We start from the raw sequence: 12,500 nt of genomic DNA on the forward strand, positions 1-12,500 counted from the left end.
TCGGGCCGACCAAAGCCTTGTGAGTGGATTTGGTAGACGGAAACTGAAAGAAGCCCGTCGTATGTGTGTATATGTTTGTGTGTCTGTGTTTGTCCCCCCCCCCCCAATATCGCTTGACAACCGATGCTGGTGTGTTTACGTCCCCGTAGCTTAGCAGTTCGGCAAAAGAGACCGATAGAATAAGTACTTGGCTTCCAAAGAATAAGTCCTGGGGTCGATTTGCTCGACTAAAGGCGGTGCTCCAGCATGGCCACAGTCAAAAGACTGAAACAAGTAAAAGAGTAAAGAGTATATATAAAGTGAGAGAGAGAGAGAGAGAGAGAGAGACAGACAGAGAGGAACAGACAAATAGGAAGCAGTGTGACCGGAGATAAAGAATACGCACACCACCCGGTGTACATATTCTTTATCTTCGCCGCAGTGTGTACACATTTTCAAGATGTGTATGCGCACGTGTAGTGTTTGTGTATGTTAAGTGGGTGCGCCATCGTTATTTTCTATAAATTGTATCTAACTAACCTGCCTATGTCTTGCAGATAGCTAATTTCCAGCAAATCAGTTGCGCAAGCAGGTCGAATAGAAAACATGTAATAAATAAAACTATTATTACGTAGTTATCACAGCCCTTTCTTTCTCACACGCACAGTACACACATTGTCGTTTTCCTTTCAGAAAAATTACGTCAGCTTCCTTTGTGTGAAAGTTTTATTTTTTTGGTTTCTTTTTTAGTTTTATTTTTTATTTCCAATTCTTTAATAAAATGCTGTTTTTTTTTTATTTGTGCGTGTTATGCTTAAAATAGTACAATAGCGAAGTCAGGATGCAATGAGGAAACACTTGAAAAAGAAAGTGCTTCTCAATTCAAACCTCGTCCAAATCGAAAACGGTTTCCACTGTTTCTTTCATGCCTCTCACCTTCGGAAAAGGAATGAATGCCGCAATTTCCTGTTTCCTTCCTGTGTAAAAATAACTTCACTCTCCTATCTTATATAATATATCACGAGCCAATTGAAAGCAAATCTTACCCTACTGTCGGCTATCTACCGAAGGATCGCCCTACTGTCTTATATAAAGCATATATTGGACAATGTCACTGAAACGCAAAGAAAGACGAGATGGTCACGGATGGAACATCTTCGGTTTGTGGCCTGTTTGACTAGGGCTGCATTGTTGCTAAATAACAATATATAAACCATCATTAACAACAAGCCGGCTCCGGAGCAACTTTAGATTTTATTTATGTCGCTGATATCCTTGAAAAAATATATAACGTGAACGTCTCAAATTAGTTTTCTAGTTTCCGAAAAGGTAGAAACAGAGAAGGGGCAAAGAGATAATAACTAAATAGTTTGCGGGTTTTAACAAGGGGATGAATTATATTTATCAAGGAGCATTTAACAAGACTTAAGAGATGCTTTATGGTATTGCTTGCTTGAGCGCGTGTGCGTGTTTCACGTCATGCATGAGTTGTGAATCTAGTCATTGTACCTGTATTGTATAGGGATCTATTTTTAACATGTATTTTCTGCTAACGATAATATATTATTAACGCAATAAGGGTCAGGAAAATATAAATGTGAGTTGGCAAAGGGACTCCTTAATGATTTTTAGATACTGGTTGAAAAAATACCAAATTGATTCATTATTTGTTTAATTATCTATTTACCTAATTTACCAATTTGTCTAATTATCCTAATGATCTATTTACCTAATTTGGCTTAAAGAGGCTATATTTTATTCGTGAAAGACAACAAAGGGGAAAATTCTGTCGTTCGCGCCGCAAGTCAATATTGATTTTGCAAACTTATGGTCAACCAGTACTCCAACCGTAACTATCTTCTCTTTTAAGGGATCTAAGATAGTAGCGAAGTTGTACTTATTTGTTTAAGACGTTGAGAAAAGATTTCAGGGAGAGTTAGCTGCTATTTTTAAGAAGTCAAATAAACACCACCACCCCTCACATACAGGCTGCTTTGACTTATGACATACCATGACAGTATCCGAGTAATTGACCTGAGATTCCCTGTGAGCCTACTCTCAGCTCTACTGGGGATACCTGTCACACAAATATCATTGATGCAGTAGATGTTTTTTTTTTTGTTGTTGTCTTGCTATTAACGATCAAATTAAACAGCAAGGCTGAGAAGGAATTTCGTTTTTTTTTTGTATTCGTTTTAATCAATATGAAGCGGTATCATTCGTTTTTCTGTTTTCTCTCTCTTTTTAAAGGTTTATCTATAATTTTTTTTCTTAGCGTAGAGCTTAATGAGATTATATATAAAAAAAAAAAAAAACAGGGGCTTGCAATGTTTCGTCCCTTTCGTAAGCGAATTAGCTAGTGAAGAGAAAGAAACTAATGCTACAATGATTAGGAATTCTCAAACCAGATCTTCTTTGTCGTGGTAATTGAATAGACGTAAAGACATAAGTGATAGTCCAGCTTATACTGCAAAAATCCGTATGTAAATCATTCTTGCAAGATTCCTTTCAAAGAGACCGATTAAATTCGTGTCAGCGAGAGATTTGTTGCAGACGCTAGCTCTACTGAACAACCACAAACATTGGTTTCTCTGACTCGTTGCAAATTTGCATACACACGGCTCAACTGCAATGTAACATAAGCTGTCATATAACTGTTTCAGTGTTTTTTAGCCAACCAGATTGCTTAGTTTGGGGAACATTTGGTAATTTCTTGAATAATTCTTTGAGTTTCTTCTGAATTATAAAAGGAGATATTTGATGTTTTCTTTTAGACTCTATTTTCTGCCTGCTGTTTTTATGCTTTTTGGCTTCGTTATGAAGAAATTTTATCTTGTACCTTTTCTCTCTTACATTTCACTCTCGTTTTCACTAGTTCGATTTGTTAATGTAAAGAACCGTATAGTCACATTCATATTTAGGAATGTAGCTCCCAGTAACTTGACAGGTTGTCGTTAGAGACTTCAAAAGAACACTTACTCTCTCTGTCTATATCTCCCTCTGACACACACACACACACACACACAGTTACATTCACACATGTATTGCGATACACTCAAAGAACACGTTTCAGTAAAAACTTGTGTGTTCTTTCCACTAGTAACTTGTCTTGATTGCTGTTTATTTTTAATGAACATACTCGCTAGGTCTGTTGTGATTAATCTGCTATCATTAGAGTAGCGAGCTGGCAGAACCGTTAACTGCATCGGACAAAATGCTTAGCGGCATTCTGAGTTCATTCTTACGTGGTCGATAAAACAAGCACCAGTTGAGCTCTGGGGTTGATATAATTTGACTTCTACCTCCCTTCAAAATTGCAAGCCTTGTACCAAAATTTGAAACAATTATAATTATTAGCGTTAATTAATAATTTTGATATCGGAGTTATTTTTGCTTACGATTTCCATAATTTTATTCAACAACTAATTAACAGCAACATTAAACACTAATGATTCAATTTAACCTTGTTCCTCGAAATACCTATGATGGTGGTGCAATTACATACATTTATGGTAATTAAGTTCAGGAACCAGTTTTGATCTTAATCGAAATTGTATTTTCTCTTTTTGTCATAATCAGGTATATATGTTCAGTTTGAACGTCTGTATGTTGACAACTGTTGGAAAACAGTGGGTGGCTTACTTCTGAGGGTGAAATAAAGGAGGGATACATGAAGCTGGGAGTTCAGAGAAAACAGGCTGTAGTGATTAGATAGATGCAGGGGCTGTAAGCCAGAGTTCGTAGTTTGACAGATATGGAGCAATCCTCCAGTGAGAGTCTTTGTAGAAAGTAAATGATCGATACTCTGGCTTTGAAGGGGGAAAACTAGTTTTGTGGCGTGCCGCTGTAGCTATTATTATTTGTTTAGGATCATAGTAAAGCTTAGCATTTACTGTGACTGATAGTTTTATTCGTCATCCAAGACCAAAGATACCGAGGTATAAGATTGTTTCCTTTTCCTCGATATGAGCAGTGATTGTGTATTTATGATGTCGAAACCATACAGATATCTCCATTAACCTTCTTGCTAATACAAACTTCCTCCATTTTTTAATATAATCATTAAATAACTCCATAAATGTCCATTTGTACTGTTTTCTTTTTTTTTTTGTTTCGTTTTGTTTGCTTTTTTTTTTCTAACATATCTTTACGTTGAAAAATATTTCGTACATTCTGATTCTTATCTAGGAATCGAATTGGTTAAGATCTCAAGTAAACTTTACCGTTTCATCTATTTGCCGAGAACATAATGTTTTCAAATGTAGCAGCCTTTGCCCATTGATTTGTCTCGCCTTACCCTCCCCCTTCTCCCCCCCTCTCTCCCCTTTAATTAAGCACTCACAAGTTGTTGTTTTTTTTTTGTTTCGCATCTCCAGTAACTTCATTTACTCATTTTAATTATTTTACTGCTTGATCTCACCACGACCCCAACATAATTCATTCTTTAAATTTATAAAAGTAAACAAATGTTCGTGTTTGTATGTGATGGGGTGTTCATTTTCATAAAATAAAATAATCTATATTAGGGGGACGTATTTCAACTTCTAAAATGCACTAACATAAACAATGTCAATTTCTAACCGCTAACAAGCTCAGATTTAATCGAATGACTAAGAAATGACTGTTATTTGATTTACGCCGATAATTTCGGTATGAGAAAATTTTCCTAAAATTATTCAGCTGTGTCTTTTAACACTTTAACATTGCTTCAACGTAGCAGCCTCATTAAGGTGGTTGGAGATGCTTGAAATAGCGACCAAATAATTTACAATTTTCATTATTAATTTAAATTAGACATACTTTGGTTAATCCTGGATTAAATCTTCTTAGCTCAACCCTAGCCGGTGATAAACATCAATTATTTAAGTTTGTTTTGATTCCGAGTCCTGAATGCAAAAACATAATTAAGAATGGTTTAATATTCCCACACATAGAAATGGAATTTCTTTTGAGGGCGAGAAAGAAATAATCTATTACGCTCTATTTATTTAACAAAAGCTTGTCTCTCTCGTTACAACCACTAATCGTTATATCATATTTTTTTACTTGTTTTAATTCAGGGGTTCTCAACCATTTTTTACTATTTTGTTTTGGTGGACTCCCATAGCCATTCGATGTTTAAAAACTAGTTTTATAGATACTTTTTTTCAAAATTCCTATTCTGTTTTTCACACATTAACTTTTATAGGCTGAACTATGTAAAATGTTAGAGAAAGAGACCTAGTTGTTTCTTGCCATATACACCAATGCATATATTTAAAGCAGAATTTTCTCAGGGGCCCGTAAAATACTATCGTGGATCTCCAACTTACTATTTTGGTTGTGTGAACCCCCAAGAATCTTATATGGACTCCACTTGAGAACCACAGTTTTAGTCAGTAGACTACTGCCATGTTGGGGCACCGCCTTGAAGAATTTTAGTTAAAGGAATCGATTCCAGTGCTTATAATATTTTTCTTTAAGTCTGATACTCATTCCGTCGTTACTTTTACCGAACCGCTAAGTTACGGGCGATAAACTATTGCATATCACATAGCTGTTCTCCACTGGGAAGTAAATACACTTAAGTTACATTTAAAACCCGCTATTCTTTTCAAAAGCTCCCATAAAACCCAAGATATTTAGTCATGATTTAAAATTTTAATAGAGTTTTATTATTTAATTTTATAACAGTATTTGGATCTTTTTTAAAACGGGGGCCACATTTTTCATTAATGTTTTACGTAGTGTTTTTGGTACGGAAAGACTTTCAAACTTCGTATACTTATCTATTTTGTGTTATAGAACAGAAAAATATTTTTGTATTCGAATTTATTTCATGTAAAAAATTGTCTTATTTCGATAATTTCAACCAATCACTGACAAGTATTCAGTTGTTTAGATTTACTCCTTTGGCTGATTAAGCGATGTAAAGCGTATTTAATCTCCATACCTTCGTTTTATTTGCTTTTTTCATTTTAAATTTGCTTTAACCCTAACCCTAACCCTAGGGTTAGGGTTAGAGTTAGGGTTAATTGTTTCAGAATCGTTTGTTTATGTAGTCGGCACTTAATGTATATCGGCTGAATGGACGTCAGTGATTGGTTGAAATTAGAGAAATTCGACAACTTTAACATGGAATAATTTATGGATTTCTATTTTTTTTAAGAAGACTAAGAGAAAAAGATGTTTTATATGACACATTCTACCAGTGTTCCAAGTTTCAAAGTGTTTCGTTAATGAAAAATGTGGCCCCCCCGTTTTAAAAAAGATCCCAGTATTTATAATGTTGGGTAAATGATATACCCACCTAATAGACGAAGGTCAGTTTTTTTTATTTTTCTGATTTACGGAAAACTTAGACCACCAAATGAGTGTCTTTATAATCAAGTTGGAGCAGGAAGACATGGTACTACAAAAGTATATAAAATGCATTACTTGCACTTAACTTTAGGAAGTATCCACGTGTACGAATGACAAATTATATGAACAAGCGAGTGTTTACTTAACCCTCACACTTCTACTACCCAATATATATTACACCCATACAGTATTGCGCTCTTTTACGTCATCTCTTTCACTGTATTTCGCACGCTCTCATTCTGTCTGTGTGTGTGTGTACTGCATATTGCGTACTCTTTCTTTTGTACATCCAAAAGCATGGATGTATGAATAATATCTATACATGAGAGAAAGATCAACATATATACGTACATAGATGCCCACATATCTATCTATCTAGATAGATAGATAGATAGTTATAAATTTCTGGTGGTATTTAGTTGAAGCGAACAGTTAGAAGCCCCAGCATATTAGATACGCTCATAATTTCGTATTTTGATGGGTGTGACATTTCAAAATTCTTCTGCTTCGCCCCCACAAAATGATACGAAATTCATAAAATAATAAAATGGAACAGGATTTAATCTCCACGGAGTCACTCCTATTATACCGGTTAATTATTATGAGAAGAGGTTCCCCCACCTCTGGTAGGTGGGGTACAAATTATATACCAATAACTAGGTCTATTCGTGATAAATATCTTTGTTTAAGATTCACGTTGCCGGGTGACTCAGTGTACTTTCACTACGGGCTTGCGTTTTATAAGAGCTTTCTATTGACTTAATGCTGTTGTTGTTTAGTCCCCGGTCAGCTCTGCTGAAACATACTCCTAATAAAAAAGAAAAAAAAATCCTGATATTTTCTGTATTTTTCGGTTACAGTCTATCAGCTATGATGTTATTCAATAAATCCATTTTCAGGACAATATAAGGAGATTTGGCAGCTATTTCTAGCAGATCAGAAGACCACGTAATGACTTAACGTTGCCTCTGAGTTAGTGTATGTATATGTTATGTTTACAGGAGAGAGAATGTGTGCCTGTGAGGAAGAGAGTATTTAAGCTGGATGGGAGACTTCGTTCTTAATGTGCAACATAGAGTGTAAATATATGAATTACTACAAATCCCTTTCGTATCACTGAGAAGATTTTTTTCTTCTTTTGAACAGAAAATGCTCCATTTTTTACTATAATCTTCAAACACTTTTCTTAAACTAGTTCTCAACGATACCACACCCACTCTAGTATTGTAAATAATGATTTTGACTAGGAATGAGAAAGACTGGAAAGAAAGAAGCCGTGATTTTTTTTTCTATACCAAGTGCGAATAGTGGAGAAACATGGTGGTCGGAGGGGTGGTTGTGTTATTTATTTTATAGACTGCAGAAGCTAAAGTTAGTGTGTGTGGTTGGTGGAATTTAAAATAAAATTATTAGTAATGCAGGAAAAAAATTTTTTTTATCTTTACTGTTAATAATGTTTTGTTGTTATTGATCTATGTAAATCAAATTTAGACATGACTTTTTTGATTTCTTCGATATTATCCATATGATAATAGAATTTGATGTGGTCATTTTTGATATACGCTGAGATAGTGAAATAAAGTAGTTGTTGCCGTTGTCTGTTCTCTGTTGCTGTAAGAAGAGAAAATTACTTCATATCTTATATCTTCTAAATTGATTATCCATAGTCTAGTATGTATATATGTGTGTGTGTGTATATATGTATATATATATATATATATATATATATATATATATGTATATGTATATACCGTACATATATGTATATATGGTATTAAAAAATATGAAATACACGAAGATGAGGTTAAAAAAAGACAGGGTGTACTAAGTTGACGCATATACATACACATACATGCATATATACATACACGCGCACGCACACGTGTAACACTGCGTATCGTTTTGGGAAGATTGAAGCATCAACCTGCATATGCCAGAGCACTTATCTGTATAGTAGTCTCTTAACTACGTGACTGAATTTAACTATAGAATTTTCAAGTAGTGCAGAGAATTCTTGACAACGTGCTTCAGGTTTGTACGTATGAAGAAAGTAAGAAAATCTTCTACTACAAAGCATTTTTTTAAAATTACATAATTTAATCTTAGGAGAAACTATGATTCCGACCATTGTCGGCACCCTCCAGATAAATGAATAACGGTGGCTGATAGCCAGCTTTAACATCTCAATGTCAGTATCCTCACGAAAAATGTGTGGGGTAGGGAAAGCGAGAAAGAGACTGGGCATCTGCTTTGAATGATTGCTGCTATGTGAACTCTGTCAGAGGCAGCCAAGGACGTTTTCCTACTAAATATTTGTAAGGGTGATGTTAAACTGGACTGTATATATTAAGTTGACAGAAACTATAGTGCACTGCACAAAAGGCCTTAAAGTATTTAGTCTGCTTAGATTTAGATAACTGTCCTCTGCCAGTCTTCAAGACTCTGTGGAAAGGTTACTGATGCCGGCCTTCCTCGTTTAAACCGTGGGAAAAAAAATGGAAAGAACTTATACTTGAATGCCAAAGAATGGTATACACTTTTCTCCTCATCTGAAGTGACCACCTTGTGCAATCTGCACACTTTGCAGAGTTCGTGTTCTGCCACTGAAGGGGCTAAATTCCTAGATTTCTTATAGTAAGAGGAAATAGAAAGATATATTCCTTGTCTTTGCTACAGTGTTAGTGGTATGAATGAAGTGAAACTGTTATAATTGGGAATAGAATCAAAAGTGAAGAAGTCACAACACACACATATCGAATATCATCTCTCCCAGATGTGACAAAATAAGTATCAGCAATTTGCTATGGTCAATTTTATCAAATCCACCCGCCACCTTACTCATAAATAAATGGCATTTTGCTTGTGCAAGAAATCAATATTTGGATATTTAATGAGGAAGAAGTGATGGTAAGGGTATTGTGTCAGACAAATCATTATGACCTGTTTTTCTTCAGTAAGATCATTTTAAGTCAGTTACTCAACTGATGTTACTCAGGAAAAGTATGAATGATGCACCAGTCCATTTTCTCTTCTCTATAACAGTGTCAATACTCAAAGTATTTAATGTGCTGTGCATTGTGATGCTTTGACTCTGACTCCATTCCCAGTTAGAACAATTTCACTTCATTCATGCCTCTAACACTGTAACAAAAAGAAAGAATATGACTTTCTATTTCCTCTTGCTACAAATCTAACAGACTTAGCTCCTTCAGTGGTGGAGCATGAACTCTGCAAAGTGTACAGAGTGGCTATTTTGGATAAGGGGGCAAGCATGCAACGTACTTTGACATTCAAGTACAAGTTCTTGTGTTTTTTTTTTATGATTTAGATAAGGAAAGACAGCATCCATAACATTTTCACAAGGTCTCCATGACTGGCAGAGGACAGTTGCATTCGAGATCTTGTTATCATTTAACCAGAAACCTGATCTGAATGCTTGTAACAGAGAGAACTCCACTAGATTAAATGGTACTTTGCCGAGAGATAACAAAAAAAAAAAAAATCAATTAGATTCTTATCACATGCTGTCTAGTGACTGACACCTGTCTATGTTAGATAAAGTGATGCTGTGGCAGAATTCCAGTATTGTAATAGCTGACCAGAGGTCTGAAGAACTAGAGCTAATATTACTTTTATGACATACACTCTATTTTGAGTTGGAAATTTTTTGTAAGTTCACAAAGATAATTTACCATAAAATTTCTTACTTTTAATTAATTTAATTTTGATTTAAGATATTTAAGAGAGAAGTCATCTTTAACCTTGCAGAAAAGTTAATCCAGCAAATGTAGTTACTGTGTTTTGACTTGGTAAAGTAGCAGCTCATCAAATCACAATCTACTGTCTTCAAACATAAAGAACACAATAGTTAATGTGATCTTAGGATCTTAGACACACCGTGCTTGGTAAAGAAAATATAGGTTGATTATGACTGGAATTGATCTTAAATCATGTTTTATAACATGAATATTTAGGAGCAAAAGATCACATGGTCTTAGACACATCATATCCAAGGAGTGCAGAAGGCTTAGATTTTTATTGTATCTAGAACAGTCTTCTTGGAGAACTTTCATAGTGTCATTTTAAATTTTATTAATTCTTTTACTGGTTTCATTGTAGAAATACTGGAACACGACTTTCAATGGTATAATTGATTATATCAATCTCAGTTCACAGGTGCCTGATTCAGTTACAAGACATGGATAACACAACTTTTCGAAACTGCACTCTACTATTATTTCAAATTCAAATTTTAATTTTGAAATATCAAATTAAAGTATCAACTAATTTAAGTGGAACTTAATGTGTGTGTGCGCCTAGAAATTATGCCAAAGCCAACAATGGGGCCTGATACAGTTTTGCTGCTTGATGGACCCTATCAAGCTATCAAACCCGTGCCAGGATAGAAAATAGGTGTTAAATGGTAATGATAGTAAAGGCAATGAACTGGCAGAACCATTAGCATACTGGTAAGAAATACTTAGCAGCATTTTGTCCATATTTACTTTCCAAGTTCAAATTCCACCAGGGTCGACTTTTCCTTTCATCCTTTCAGGGCTGATAAAATAAGTACCAGTTGAACTCTGGGATTGATTCAATCAACTTACCCACTTCCCTCAAACCTGATGGCCTTGTGCCAAAATTTGAAACTAAATAATGATTATAGTATATACAGAGTGGGTGGTTAAATGAATCCTTTGAGCTTCAGAAAAATATCAGCCTCTTTGCATTCTGCATTCAGATCTCATCAAGGTCAACTTTGCTTTCATTCATTATTCAATAAATAAATACCAGTCAAGTATTGCAGTCAAACTTTCTCTCACTCTTTGTCTTCTTCAGAATCAGTTACACTACCTTATAAGGGGATTATGAGGGATCACTTTCGATGTCCCTTTGTTTAGGGATAGTAATATCTTTTCACCTAACATGTTACAAAAACCAGACAAAGAAACCATAGAAGAATATGGCAGACGTGGGTGGACTATGATATAGAATGGCCCTTCATAAACACACACACATATGCATAGTGAAATCCATTGCATCTTGTACATAATTTATAGTACATTTGCTTCTCTCTCACATTGTATACTATTATGAGCAGCTGTGGCAGCTGATCAAATATGAATGTGTATGATTTAACAATGAGATATCTATCTGTGTCAGTCATTGTGTGCGTGTATGTTTATGTAAGTGTGAGTATATGTATGTGTGTGTGTATGCATATGTACATTGCATGATTTGTTTTTTATTTCATACTGTTTACATTGTTTGTGTTCTGTTATACAAAATTACTGAGTGCACTGGTAATTTGTTGTATAAAAATACATTTGTGTGTGTGTGTGTGTGATAATGAAAGTGTGCAAGTTACTCCAAAGCCAGTATCAACCTTTTCCTTGTAAAAGTTGGATAAACTAGTATTCTAGTAAAAAGTAGTGAGTAAATATTTAGTTTTAGTTTAATGTTAAATTGTTTTTATATAACTTAACATGAGAACAAACACTGCTCTCTCTCTCTCTCTCTCTCTCTCTCTCTCTCTCTCTCTCTCTCTCTCGCTCTACTTATATATATATATAAAACATAGACACACACAAGCATTCTAAATATATATATATATATACACACACAATCTCTCTCTCCCTCTCCCTCTCCCTATGTATATATATATATATATATATATATATATATAACCTAGCAAAAACCAATGTCTTAGTAAGTAGGAAGGCAGACAAAACACAAATCCCTTCAGGTAGATGGCCCTACTCAATCTGTAGAAAAGTAAGTAGAAACTCCATAAGATCTACCTGTTGTAAGCTATTTACACATAAGAGGTGCAGCAATATCAGAGGAAGGTTAACATGGAAAATAGCTTTTGTGTGTGGAAAATGCACAGTTACAATACTCACCAAAAATGTACAGAAAACAGACTCCATCAACTACTAGTGGGGTAAGCTAGAGGTAGTAGACAGCTTCCGTTATCTAGGTGACGAGGTTAATATTGGAAGTGGATGCTCCAAGAGTATAGTTGTGAGAATAAGATTAGGTTGGACAAAGTTCAGAGAGTTCGTGCCTCTCCCTCAAAGTGAGAGGCAGATTGTATGAGGCCTGTGTGTGAATAGTTATGTTACACAGCAATGAAGCATGGGCTGTGACAGCTGGGAACATGTGTAGGCTTGAAAGAA

At 35.0% G+C, this 12,500-nt stretch overlaps 1 protein-coding gene and 1 long non-coding RNA gene across 4 annotated transcripts in view; one reads left to right on the top strand and one right to left on the bottom strand.

The window, feature by feature from the left end:
* The window catches only part of LOC149137530 (uncharacterized), a 58,931-nt gene extending 57,706 nt beyond the window's left edge, over positions 1 to 1,225 (bottom strand). Inside the window, exon 1 of the long non-coding RNA XR_016241407.1 lies at positions 1 to 1,225. This exon is cut by the window's left edge and continues 108 nt beyond it. This is a non-coding gene — a long non-coding RNA (uncharacterized LOC149137530).
* Positions 1 to 12,500, top strand: part of LOC106871151 (solute carrier family 12 member 4) — a 189,380-nt gene that overhangs the window by 18,027 nt on the left and 158,853 nt on the right. The window lies entirely within an intron of this gene.

The sequence above is a fragment of the Octopus bimaculoides genome, chromosome 1, assembly GCF_046866305.1.
Source record: "Octopus bimaculoides isolate indiv1 chromosome 1, ASM4686630v1, whole genome shotgun sequence".
Lineage (NCBI taxonomy): Eukaryota > Metazoa > Mollusca > Cephalopoda > Octopoda > Octopodidae > Octopus > Octopus bimaculoides.